Below are 11,723 nucleotides of genomic sequence, written 5' to 3' on the forward strand. Positions count from 1 at the left end.
AGGAGTTTGAGACCAGCCTGGGCAACATGGAAAAACCCTGTCTCTACAAAAAAAAAAATACAAAAATTAGCTAGGTGTGGTGGCACACACCTTTGCTCCCACCTACTAGGGAAGCTAAAGTGGGTGGATTGCTTGAGCCTGGGAGGCAGAGGTTGCAGTGAGCCACGATTGCACCACTGTACTCCAGCCTGGGTAACAGAGAAAGACCCTGTCCCAAACAAACAAACAAAAAGAATCATGCTAAATCTACTCTGCCTGTGCTCTAAAAATGAAATAACAAAGACTGAATGATAGCACATTTATTTACAGCATGGTTTACTGAATATTTTAAGCCCACTGTTGATACCTACTGCTCAAAAAAAAAAAAAAAAAAAAAAAATTCCTTTCAAAATATTACTGCTCATTGACAATGCACCGAGTTACTGAAGAGCTCTGAGGGAGATGTGCAAAAAGGTTAATATTGTTTTCATGCCTACTAACACAGCTAACCATTCCACAGCCCACAGATCAAGGAATAATTGCAGCTTTCAAGTCTTATTATTTAAGAAATACATTTTGTAAGGGTATAGCTACCATAGATAGTGATTCCTCTGATGGATCTGGGCAAAGTAAATTGAAAACTTTCTGGAGGGGATTCACATTCTAGATGCTATTAAAAACATTTGTGATTCACAGGAGGAGATCAAAATATCAACGTGAACAGGAGTTTGGAAGAAGTTGATTTCCATCCTCATGGATGACTTTAACAGGTTCAAGACTTCAGTGGAGGAAATAACTGTAGATACAGAGGAAATAGCAAGAGAATTAGAAGTGTAGTTCTCTTGTCTCGTCTTCTCGGAAGATGTGACAGAATTGCTGCATTCTTATGATAAAATTTGAATGGATGAGAAGTTGCTTCTTATGGATGAGTAAAGAAAGTGGTGTCTTGAGATTAAATCTACTCCTGGGGAAGGTGCTGTGAAATTGTTGAAATAATAGCAAAGAATTTAGAATGTCACATAAACCTAATTGATAAAGCAGTGGCAGAGTTTGAGAGGATTGACTCTAATTTTGAGAGTTCTGTGGGTAAAATGCTATTAAACAGCATCGCATATCACAGAGAAATAGCTCATGAAAGGAAGAATCAATTGATGCAGCAAACTTCAGTGTCTCATGTTTTAAGAAATTGCCACAGCCACCCGAGCCTTCAGCAGTTATCACCCTGATCAGCCATGAGTCAGCAGACATCGAGGCAAGACCCTGCAGCCTCAAAAAGATTATGACTCACTGAAGAGTTCTGCATTTTTTAGCAATAAAGTATCTTTTAATTAAGGTATGTGCATTTTTTAGACATGCTACTGCACACTTAATAGACTGTCATGTAGTGTAAACATAACTTTTATATGCACTGGAAAGGCAAAAAAATTGTATAACTCACTTTATTGCAATATTTGCTTTTTTGCAGTGGTCTAGAACCAAATCTGCAATATGTCCAATGTATGCCTGTAAATGTTAATTGACCCATCTGACATGCAATATAAGCATGCCAAGTTGTGTGCATCACTTTTTGCACCTATTGTTTTTGTTAATCATCTGAATATTTCACTGAATTTTCTAGATCTAAAAGCTAATATTGTCTTATTCTTTAGAAGTTATTGAAATGTCTTTTAGTTAATTTTGTGTCATTTTTTGCTTATTTATCTTTCACATAAATTTTTTTTTTTACCTTCAAATCATTGCCTTGATATAGCTATTCACCTCTGAAGTAAATATGTTCCCGTTTGGAGTTGATCTTCTTTAACAATGATGTGTTATGCCTTAGCATCAGCCTGAAGCATACGTACTGCTGCAGTGAGCCAGTCTTCTGAGCTGTTTCACCCAGGAATGCATTCAGACTAACTGCAGAAGAACCAAAGAAGTGTCGTATAGTTAAAGAATCTAGCCCACACAGAAAGGGAGCTTCTGGTCAGGAGTTCTTCAGAGAGGGTACTATGGGTATTTGCTTGGGCCTCAAGGGTCCAGCTGCAGGTTCTTTGCCATCAGTGCTGGAGACCAGTGATACACAGCAAGGAGCATATCTTGGAACTATGGATCCTGATCGTCCTGCCAAAGAACTCCAGGCCTGGGTATAGGAGCATCCCAGAGTATAGTGAAGAAGCTGTCTGTACTGAACTTGGAGAGGAAGCCGAATGATCTGGGAGGAAAGGTAAAATGAAGAAATGTCTTATCAGATAGCAGGTATTATCTCCAGAGAGAGATAAGAGAGTTGAGATCACTTCTTTAGGGTAGTTAGAGAAAATGGCTAACATGTTATTGGCCAGAGTTATTTATTTTTGTTCTACTATGTTGAGTTTTTTGTTTTGTTTTGTTTTGTTTTTAACTTGTAGGCCCTGTGTATTTTTCCCTCTTTGTCTGTTTGTCCCTGCCCTTGCAGATAAAGGAAAACTGCTTTCTGCCCTCCCGTCATGTGTTCCACAGTAATATTGGGATTTTAAGCTCTAACTTTCAGCAAATGTTAACCTCATTAAACTCTATCTTATTGTCCCCAGTTCCCCACCCTCCTACAGGCAACAAATAGTGTCCCAGCACAAGCACTGTATCTGGCAGCTTCATAGGACTCACCTGGAGTCCAGCTCCAGCCAGTAAAGGGTCAACTCAGCTCTGAATCTTGGGAGTTTCACACTGTTAAGGAGAACATTGAGGAGGAGACAGCAAAGAAGAAGTTAGGAAATGTTGGTGTCTTTTTGTATTTTTCCAAATGAACCTCGTCACTAAAATCTCTGCCTACCTTTCATTTAATCTCTATTGCCTATTCCACTTTTAACCTGTTCCTCTAAGCATACCACTTTAACCTGGATTATGATTCTTTTCTTTCTTCACTTCTTTGCCTTAAAATTGTTTTTTGTTTTTTTGTTTTTAAATCCTGCTACTCTCATGTTACCTTGTATGGTTCAGTTTCTCCCTTCTAATACTGCCAACTTCCTTAACCCAGACCTTTCATCCCAAAGACAGGAGAATGTTTTTCTATATTGAAGCCAATAGAAAACTATTAAAAGGCTACATGCAATAAATAAATTTTTAAATGTACATTTTTTAAATGAGCGTAGGAAACATAAAACTTTAGTAGGTGCATGCTTACTGGGAACGCATGCATACATGCTAAAATCTCATTATACTGTAAGTATTGTTTACCACTTGTTTTTTAGTTTAATATTACATTACGGATATCTTTTCAAGTTACATATAGTACCTATATGTAGCTGACATACATTTCACTGCAAGGGTATTGAATTATTTTGTAACTGGCCTTAGAGGGTTTTTACATGGCTGCTTTTTTCTGTTTTTTTTTTTTTTTTTTTTTTAAATACTGAGACGTCTTTTCAGACAAGGTCTCACTCTGTCACCCAGTCTTCACTCTGTACTATGAAAAAAGTTTAAGCATATATAAAAGTAGAATTGTACTACTTTTAATAAATTCCCATGAACCTGTCACCCAGCTTCACCATTATCAGATTATGGCTGATCTGGTTTCACTTATAACTCTACTCATATCCCATGCTTTTTTATCCATATAATTTTAAAGCATATCTGAGATATCATAGTCTTTCAAATGTAAATATTTCAATATTTGCTGTAAAAGATACGAATTTTAAAAATGTAAACATAATACTATTTTCATACCTAAACAATTAACAGTAATTCCTTAATATCAATTTTCTAGTTTTCTCAAAGATGTCATAAACTTTTTTTTGTTCATCTTGTTTTTTAACTTATCTGAATCAAGATCCAAGGAAGAAAACACAGTGTGATGGGTTGATATGTCTCCTAAGTTTCTTTTAATATATAGGTACCCTCTCCTGTTTTCTCTTCTGTTACAACTCACTTGTTAAAGAAAATGAAGTTGTTTGTCCTGTAGAGTTGCACACAGCATGGGTTTTGCTGTCTGCATCATGTGCTGTAGTCTACGATGTTCTGCTGTCCTCTGTATTTTCTGTAAATTGTAGTAATGTACAAGCTTGATATAAAATCAAGTTTTAAGTTTTTTTGACCAGGTAAATTTAATGATTTTGGCAAGATGGTGTGTTTTATTTGAAGCCTATATTTTCTGTTTGTCTCTTTTTCTGTGGTGTTAGCAGCTATTGATCCTCAATACCTATAGCCAATAATCCATTAGGGGTCCCAAAATGGTGACATTCTAATTGTATCCTTCTTTCTTCATTTAATAAAGCTGGAATAGTTATATAAAAAGACATTTCCCTTGGTTTTCTGTTTAGTTATCCAATGGTTTGTTTAGGTAAGGCAAGGTAATTGGTTAAGTCACTCCCCACTACCTTGCTTTTTAAATCAGTTTTCAAAACAATGAATTAGTTTGTAATCATCATTTAAAACAGTGGCCAGTTGTTAGTAATAGTATCATTAGGAACTTGTGGATTGAAGCATTATTTGATGTTTTTCAATCCATAATACTATCCTTACTAAAGCTCATTTATCTCCTCTTTGAGCAGTAGAAACCTTTTCAGTTTGGCATGTGAATCCTTATGAACCTAGTCATCTTTGATAGTTTTCTTGCTGACCTGTATGTACCAGGCCCATCTTATAGTTTTCCTTACATAGTCCTAGAATTAATACTTTTTCCAAGGACCCTTGATTCTGCCTAATGGGAAATGGTATTTCAAAACCAAAAATAGGGCATTAGGAGTGCTTATGGCTTAGTCATTGGTCCTAGGCCTTTCCAGTACTCAGAGTTAGGAAAATATGTAAAAGAAAGTGTGTATCATGAGTTCACATTGATAGTTCCAGTTCACATTTACTACTTAGAGTCTTAATCTCTTATCTTCATCTATATCTCTTTTTAGAGGATTCTCAAAGACACCAGGAATGACAGAACATCAAATAATTACTCATTTGCTGTCCCACAATATATACACAATAGCCTCATCATAAAAAAACAACAGCATTACCCACAAATATGATTACTGTAAATAGCTTAATGGTGGCGTGTGCGTGTGTATACATGTTTTCTATTCTTTTTGTCCTTAAGATATATATCACTTGGGCTATAAAAAAAAAAATTACTGCTTTAAGGACATATGAAATAATTACTCTTTTATATGGTTATGCCACCAGTGGATATAAACATAAGTTCAGTTTGTTGAATTTTTTTCAATGTTCAGAGAGTGGTTTTTAAAATTATTTAAAACATAAAGTTTTAGATGTTAAATCTACATAGTAAGATATTTTCGAGGTTCTATTCTTGTTTTCTTCTTCCTATTGCCTCCCTTACCCATCAGTAACCTTTCTGTGCTCCTTTTATGAATTATCTTTTCATTACTTGTTGTTTTAATACAAGTATATGTATGTATACACACACAACCCTTCCTTTTTAAATGATAGCACGTTATAATTTAAGTAATAAACTCTACATATCTGTTTTATGGGAAACATTTTCTTCTGTTTTCTCTTTCTTTTGGCATGTAGTTCTAAAAAGTGCTGATTTCATGAGCAAGTGATTGAGTAAAGTATATGTGAATGAGTGAATTATGCTGACATTTTCAGTCTCTTCTTTCAGATGATTTGATCAAAATGGAGAATAAGAATGTTCTTCCCAAGCAGAAGAAGTGAAGAAATAACATGCCAACAGGAAAACACTGTCAGATTTGATGGCAGTATTCCTGAGAACTTTGTGTAGATGTCCAAATATATGAGGAAAGACTAGGAAAATATCCAGAAAATACCACAGTGATGAATGTGGAATAATTTTTGCTCAGAACTCTGTCCTAATTCAGCATCAGAAATTCACACTGGTGAGGATTCCTATGAATATAACAAGTATGGGGAAGCCTTTACTCAGGAGTGTAGGCTTCATGCAAATAAGAGAATTCACACTGGAGCTAGATATATAAATGAGAAAAATATGGGAAAGCTTTCAGTGCAAACACTAGACTCATTCATCTTAAGAAAATCCATACTGGAGAGAGACCCTATAATAAATGTGATAAGTGAAACAAAGCCTTTGGCCAGTGGTCAGTCCTCAACAAGCACCAGAGGCTTCACACCAGAGAGATTTGTTACTACCAGTGTAACAAGTGTGGTAAAGTTCACAGAATTCAGCTTTTTCATCATATCAGAGTCCATATTGGAGAGAAACCCTTTCAGTGTAATCAGTATAGTAAAATTTCTCTTTAACATTCATTCCTTATTCAACACCAGAGAATCCACTCAAAAGAGAACTTAGGAAGTTGATAAATATGGATGGAAAAGGCTTTGCATAATAGTTCCTCACCTGACATTGAGATTTTGTGAGTGTCCAGCATCTGAAATTGGCAAGGTAGGATTTCTTCCCACCAGACCTTGAACTTGGTTTGGATGAGAACTGGCCCTTCAAAATGGTCCCCACCAAAATCCTGTCATTTAACAGAACAAGCCATTTACTTTTTCCCCTAATCTCTAATCAAATAAAACACTTGTGATTCAAAGAGTGGCCTGTGGACCACCAGTTCAGTTTCCAGATGTTTTATTAGTTTTTCCAAAATACAGTTCTCACAAAAGTTTAGACTGTTGTTTAATAATACTTTTTAGTGAAAACTTAAGTTGTATATAAAATACAAATAGGAATATTAGATCATTAATGTATTTTAAATGTAGCTGCAGTGATGATAATTTGTCAAGTCAAACATGTTTAGCATCCTTTTAGGGACAGCACAGTGAATTCTTGGGCCTTCCATTCCTACCTAAATTCTGATGTATAACATGTAGCTCCCAGCCAAGACTCCAAACAAGAAAGATGCTTTTTTTTTTTTTCCTCTCTCTGTCTCTCTTAGAGACAGGATCTTATTCTGTCACTCAGGCTACAGTGCAGTGGTACAATCATATAGCTCACTGTAACCTCGAACTGAGCTCAAGCAGTTCTCCTATCTCAGCCTCTTGAATAGGTAGGACTACAAGTGTATGCCAACATGCCCAGCTAATTTAAAAACATTTTTTGTAGATGGAGATTCACTGTATTGCCCAGGCTGGTCTTGAATTCCTGGCCTCAAGCAATCCTCTCACCTCAGCCTCCCAAATCACTGGTATTATAGGTATTAGTCACTGCACCTAGCTGCATCTTTTTTTGTTTTTTTTAATTGAGGTGTGTTAACTTTAATTTGCATTAGGAAAACATTGGAGATACCCAAGCTGGTCTTCAGAGGAAGAGAATAAGCGAACTCAGATTTTGCTTATGGGCCAGGCAGGCAAATAAGTGAAAAAAAAGAGTCAAAAAAAGTGAAAACAAAAAGTTTTATTAATTTATTATTATTATTATTAATACATTTTATTAGGGTTTCAGGAAAATTGCCAAAATCCTCTTTATTGATTTTGAGTTCTACTGCAGGAGAAAGATGATCAAGTTAATTGTTCATTTTGGCCACCATAAACATAATGATCTTTTTATACTTTTGAATATAGTGTAGAAAAGCTTACTAAGTTTTACTGCTGAATCATTTAAATAATCAATGAATAATTTTTGAACCATCATTAATTTTAATACCAGTCATTAAGTTATGATGTATGTATCCAGATGTGGTGGCTCATGCCTGTAATCCCAGCTACTTCAAAGGCTGAGGTGGGAGGGTCGCTTAAGTACAGGAGTTACAGGCTGCAGTGAGCTACATTTGTGCTGCTGCACTCCAGCCTGGGTGACAGAGTGAGATCCTGTATCTAAAAATAAATAAATTGGCTGGGCCGCGGTGGCTCACACCTGTAATCCCGGCACTTTGGAAGGCTGAGGCGGTCGGATCACAAGGTCAGGAGATCGAGACCATTCTGGCTAACACGGTGAAACCCCATCTCTACTAAAAATACAAAAAATTAGCCGGGCATGGTGGCAGGCACCTGCAGTCCCAGCTACTCGGGAGGCTGAGGAAGGAGAATGGCGTGAACCCGGGAAGCGGAGCTTGCAGTGAGCCGAGATTGTGCCACTGCATTCTAGCCTGAGCGACAAAGCGAAAAATAAATAAACAAATTATGGATATCCCATTCTCCATTATGTGCTTATTTCACATTGCATGCAGTATCAAAACATCTCATGTACCTTATATATGCCTGCAGTGTGCCCACAAAAAATTAAAAATTTAAAAATTAAATAACTTACGTAATCATACAGTGTTTCACAACTTGAAGTCAACTCTAGCACAAGGGATCCTTCAAACAAACAGGTTTTTTTAAATTAACATTAAGAAAATGTTATCTTCTTAGGTATGAGGACCTTAATAGGAATCGTGATGTAAGTCAAAATGTATTAGCTATGAGACTAATTTTCCTTTAACAAACCTAGCCAAAGATCATATTCTAATTAAAGGAAGGCCTCTTAAAGGGAAACTCATATTTTTAATGTTAGCTATTCTTCCTAAGAGGGCAAGGCCTAGCTAAAGGGACTGCTCCTCAGATCCAGTGGATAATTATGTAGGAACACATATTCATTGTTGCCATGTTTTCCAAATTTGACTTTTATATATACTGTTTCTACTTTTAGTCTTTGCAGCTTTTGAAAAAATTCTTTAGACCAACAGTGTGCCTACAAGCTATTAGTTTTTCAACTCTGCTTATAAAAATGTATATTTTATCCAAAAAGCTGCTGTAATTGTTAACAGTGATATTGGGAATGTAGAGATGAGGGCCATGATACTTTTTATGCTCCCAGGCTTTTAGTACCTTTGGGGCCTAGAGATTACCAACTGCTGATGCATATTGCTCAACAGAGTTGCTAGAACACTTGCTTACCACTTTCTTTCCGCTTCAATGTCTCCTTCCAACAGATATCTGCCAGCTTAGGTAGCTACTTTCCCTTTACTGTAAGAATGAAGACATTGGTTGCCTTGGTATAAGAACCACCTTCATGAAGCACTAAGCTTCTCATACTCTGCCTTTTAAGTCCCATAAGAATATAAGCCTGAGGCTATAACTGCACCTAAAAATTTCTTTTTCTCTTAGCTGAGGTCAACAGAGGCCAGTTAAATGTTTGAAATGCCACTAGGAAAAGTACATAATAAAGGCTAACAGGATTTGTCATTCATCTGCACCACACTGATTGCTTTCTATGTATTTCACATAATCTACAGTGAATCTGTGAGATCAGTGCTATCCTCATTCCCATTTTGTACATAAGAAAACTTAAGACAGGTTTTGAACAACTGCACAGCAAGTAACAAAGTTGCTATTCAAACCAGAACAGTGTGACTTCAAAACTGGCACTCTTGTTTCTAATTCTATAACCCACTTTGTGGAAGAGGCAAGTAATTTATCTAATATGTGCCAGAATTCAAAGTGTGGCCAATTACGTTTTTAAATTTTTTGAACTTGAACAATGTAATATTTAACAAATGTATATTTAATTTTTTCAGAAAAAGCATTTTTAGCACCTATTATATGCTAAGTGCTGGAAAAGTGGTCTCTTTCCATAATACACCATAAATTTAGAGTTTATAATCTAGTATTCATTTATACATACATACATTTGTATTTGAATATTTGCTTTTGGAGCGATTTTTTCCCCGCATCCTTGCATTCAGCTACATATGAAGCTTTAAAGGACCACTTTTAACTATTCAAAATTGCCATTTCCTTGGATTCTCAAGAGTATAGGAGCTTGATTGACAGCACAATCTTCAGTTTCTATACTGGCCTTGGAAATCTGGATAACTTATTGTAATAGGATGAATAATGGTCCCTCAAAGATATCCTCATCCTAATCCCTGGAACCTATGAATATGTTACCTTATATGGTGAAAGGGATTTGGCAGATGTGATTAAGTTAAGGATCTTGAGATGGGAGGATTATTCTAGATTATCTGGGTGGGCTCTGTGTAATCACAAGGTCCTTGTTAAAGAGAGGCAGGAGGATCAGTATCTGAAGATGTAACAGCAGAAGCAGAGGTCAGAGGGATTCATTGCTGGAAGGGGCCATGAGCCAAGGAGTGCAGGCAGCCTCTAAAAGCTGGAAAAATAAAGAAAATGGACCTACTCTTAGAGCTTCCAGAAAGGACCATAGCTCTACTGACATTTTGACATCTTTAAGCCCTGTAAGACCCATTTTTGACTCCTGACTACAGAACTATAAGATACTTGTTTTGCATTGAGCAACTAAGTTTGTAGTAATTTTTTATATTAGCAATAAAAAAAACTAATACACTCATCATTAGTATTCTTATTTTATTTTATTTTGAGATACGGTCTTGCTCTGTCACCCAGGCTGGAGTGCAATGGCATGATCATGGCTCACTGCAGCCTTGGCTCAAGTGATCCTCCTACCTCAGCCTCCCAAGTAGCTGGGACTATAGGTGTGTGCTACTAGGCTGGGCTAATTTTTTAATATTTTTTGTAGACACAGGGGTCTTACTGTGTTGCCTAGGCTGATCTCAAACTCCTGCCTCAAACGATCTACCCATTTTGGCTTCCCAAAGTGCTGGGATTACAGGCATGAGCCACTACACCTGGCCTTAATATTCTTTATCATGAATATAATCTGTATTCTTACGTGAATGCAAAATAATAAATGGGAAGCTCTGGAGAAATAATTTGTCTTTTATCTTTGATACTCAAAATCACTTAGTAAGAAATTTTCCTGAATGATCATCAGTATAAATTCCTCCAGAAGCATTTGTTTATTCCTCAGTCTAGTTTTGAAATGAAACCAGAAGAAAGTAAATAATACACAGCTATAAAGAAGTGAAGCTGGTCTGACTCCAGAGTCTGCATTCTTTACCATTATACTACCTCACACTTCTAACAGCCTTGAAGAAACATTTTTACATATATTACCTTTTGATTTCATATAGTCACCCTATGAAGTTATCAGGACCAATGTTCCCATTTTGCTGATAGGAAGTTGAGACAGTTAAAAACAAAATAATGTACATACATACCCAATGCTAGGAAGCAAATTAATAAATACTAGAGCTCTGTTTACCAGTCCATTGTTCTTTCCACTAGATGTCCATGGAGTTCAATATCAGAAGCCCCCAGATTAAGATGATCTGGCTCCTATGTAAACTTTCTCTTAAAGCAATTGTTTTCCCTTTCAGGAGTTGCACGGGAAGAAAATTATCTCTTACAAGCCCTCAGAAGTGCTTCCTTCTTAAGCTTTTAGCCTCCAACTCTCAGAAAAATTGTTACATTTTCAGCAATTGTTCCAAGTGTCATGAATTCACAAATGAACGTAGAGTTTTTAAAAATTACCTAGCCTACCTACTAGTTATCTGTGTAGGAAAACAACTTACTTGGATGCTGTCTTTAATCATAAGCATGAACAAGATGATTGTTTACTATCTTTCTTCAATAGGTTTAGACCCTTTTTACTCAAAGTGGTCAGAAGATCAGCAGCCCTGGCATCACCCCAGACCAACTGAATCAGAATCTGCATTTTAACAAGGTCCCCAGTTGATTGTTATATACCTTAAACCTTGGAAAACACTGCTCTGCTCTATTTTCCGGATTTCCCCATGAAAAACCTCACAAGTATACTGTTCTTAATTGCTAAAAGTATGTGAACTATTGAACAAAACCTCTTGGGTTGGTTAAAGAACAAATAAATTGTTCTATTTCATGAAACTTTTTTTTGAGGCACAGGGGGAAAAAGTTTTATCAAGTTAGTTCCCAATTACAAACATGCCTAGCACTAAAACTTATTGTGAACAATTTGGAATTTACATCTTTATCGTTTTTTTAAAGCTTATAAAATATTTTCAGATGTTCTCCATTAATCATTA

Source organism: Colobus angolensis, unplaced genomic scaffold (genome assembly GCF_000951035.1).
Source record: "Colobus angolensis palliatus isolate OR3802 unplaced genomic scaffold, Cang.pa_1.0 Scaffold237, whole genome shotgun sequence".
Classification (NCBI taxonomy): Eukaryota; Metazoa; Chordata; class Mammalia; order Primates; family Cercopithecidae; genus Colobus; species Colobus angolensis.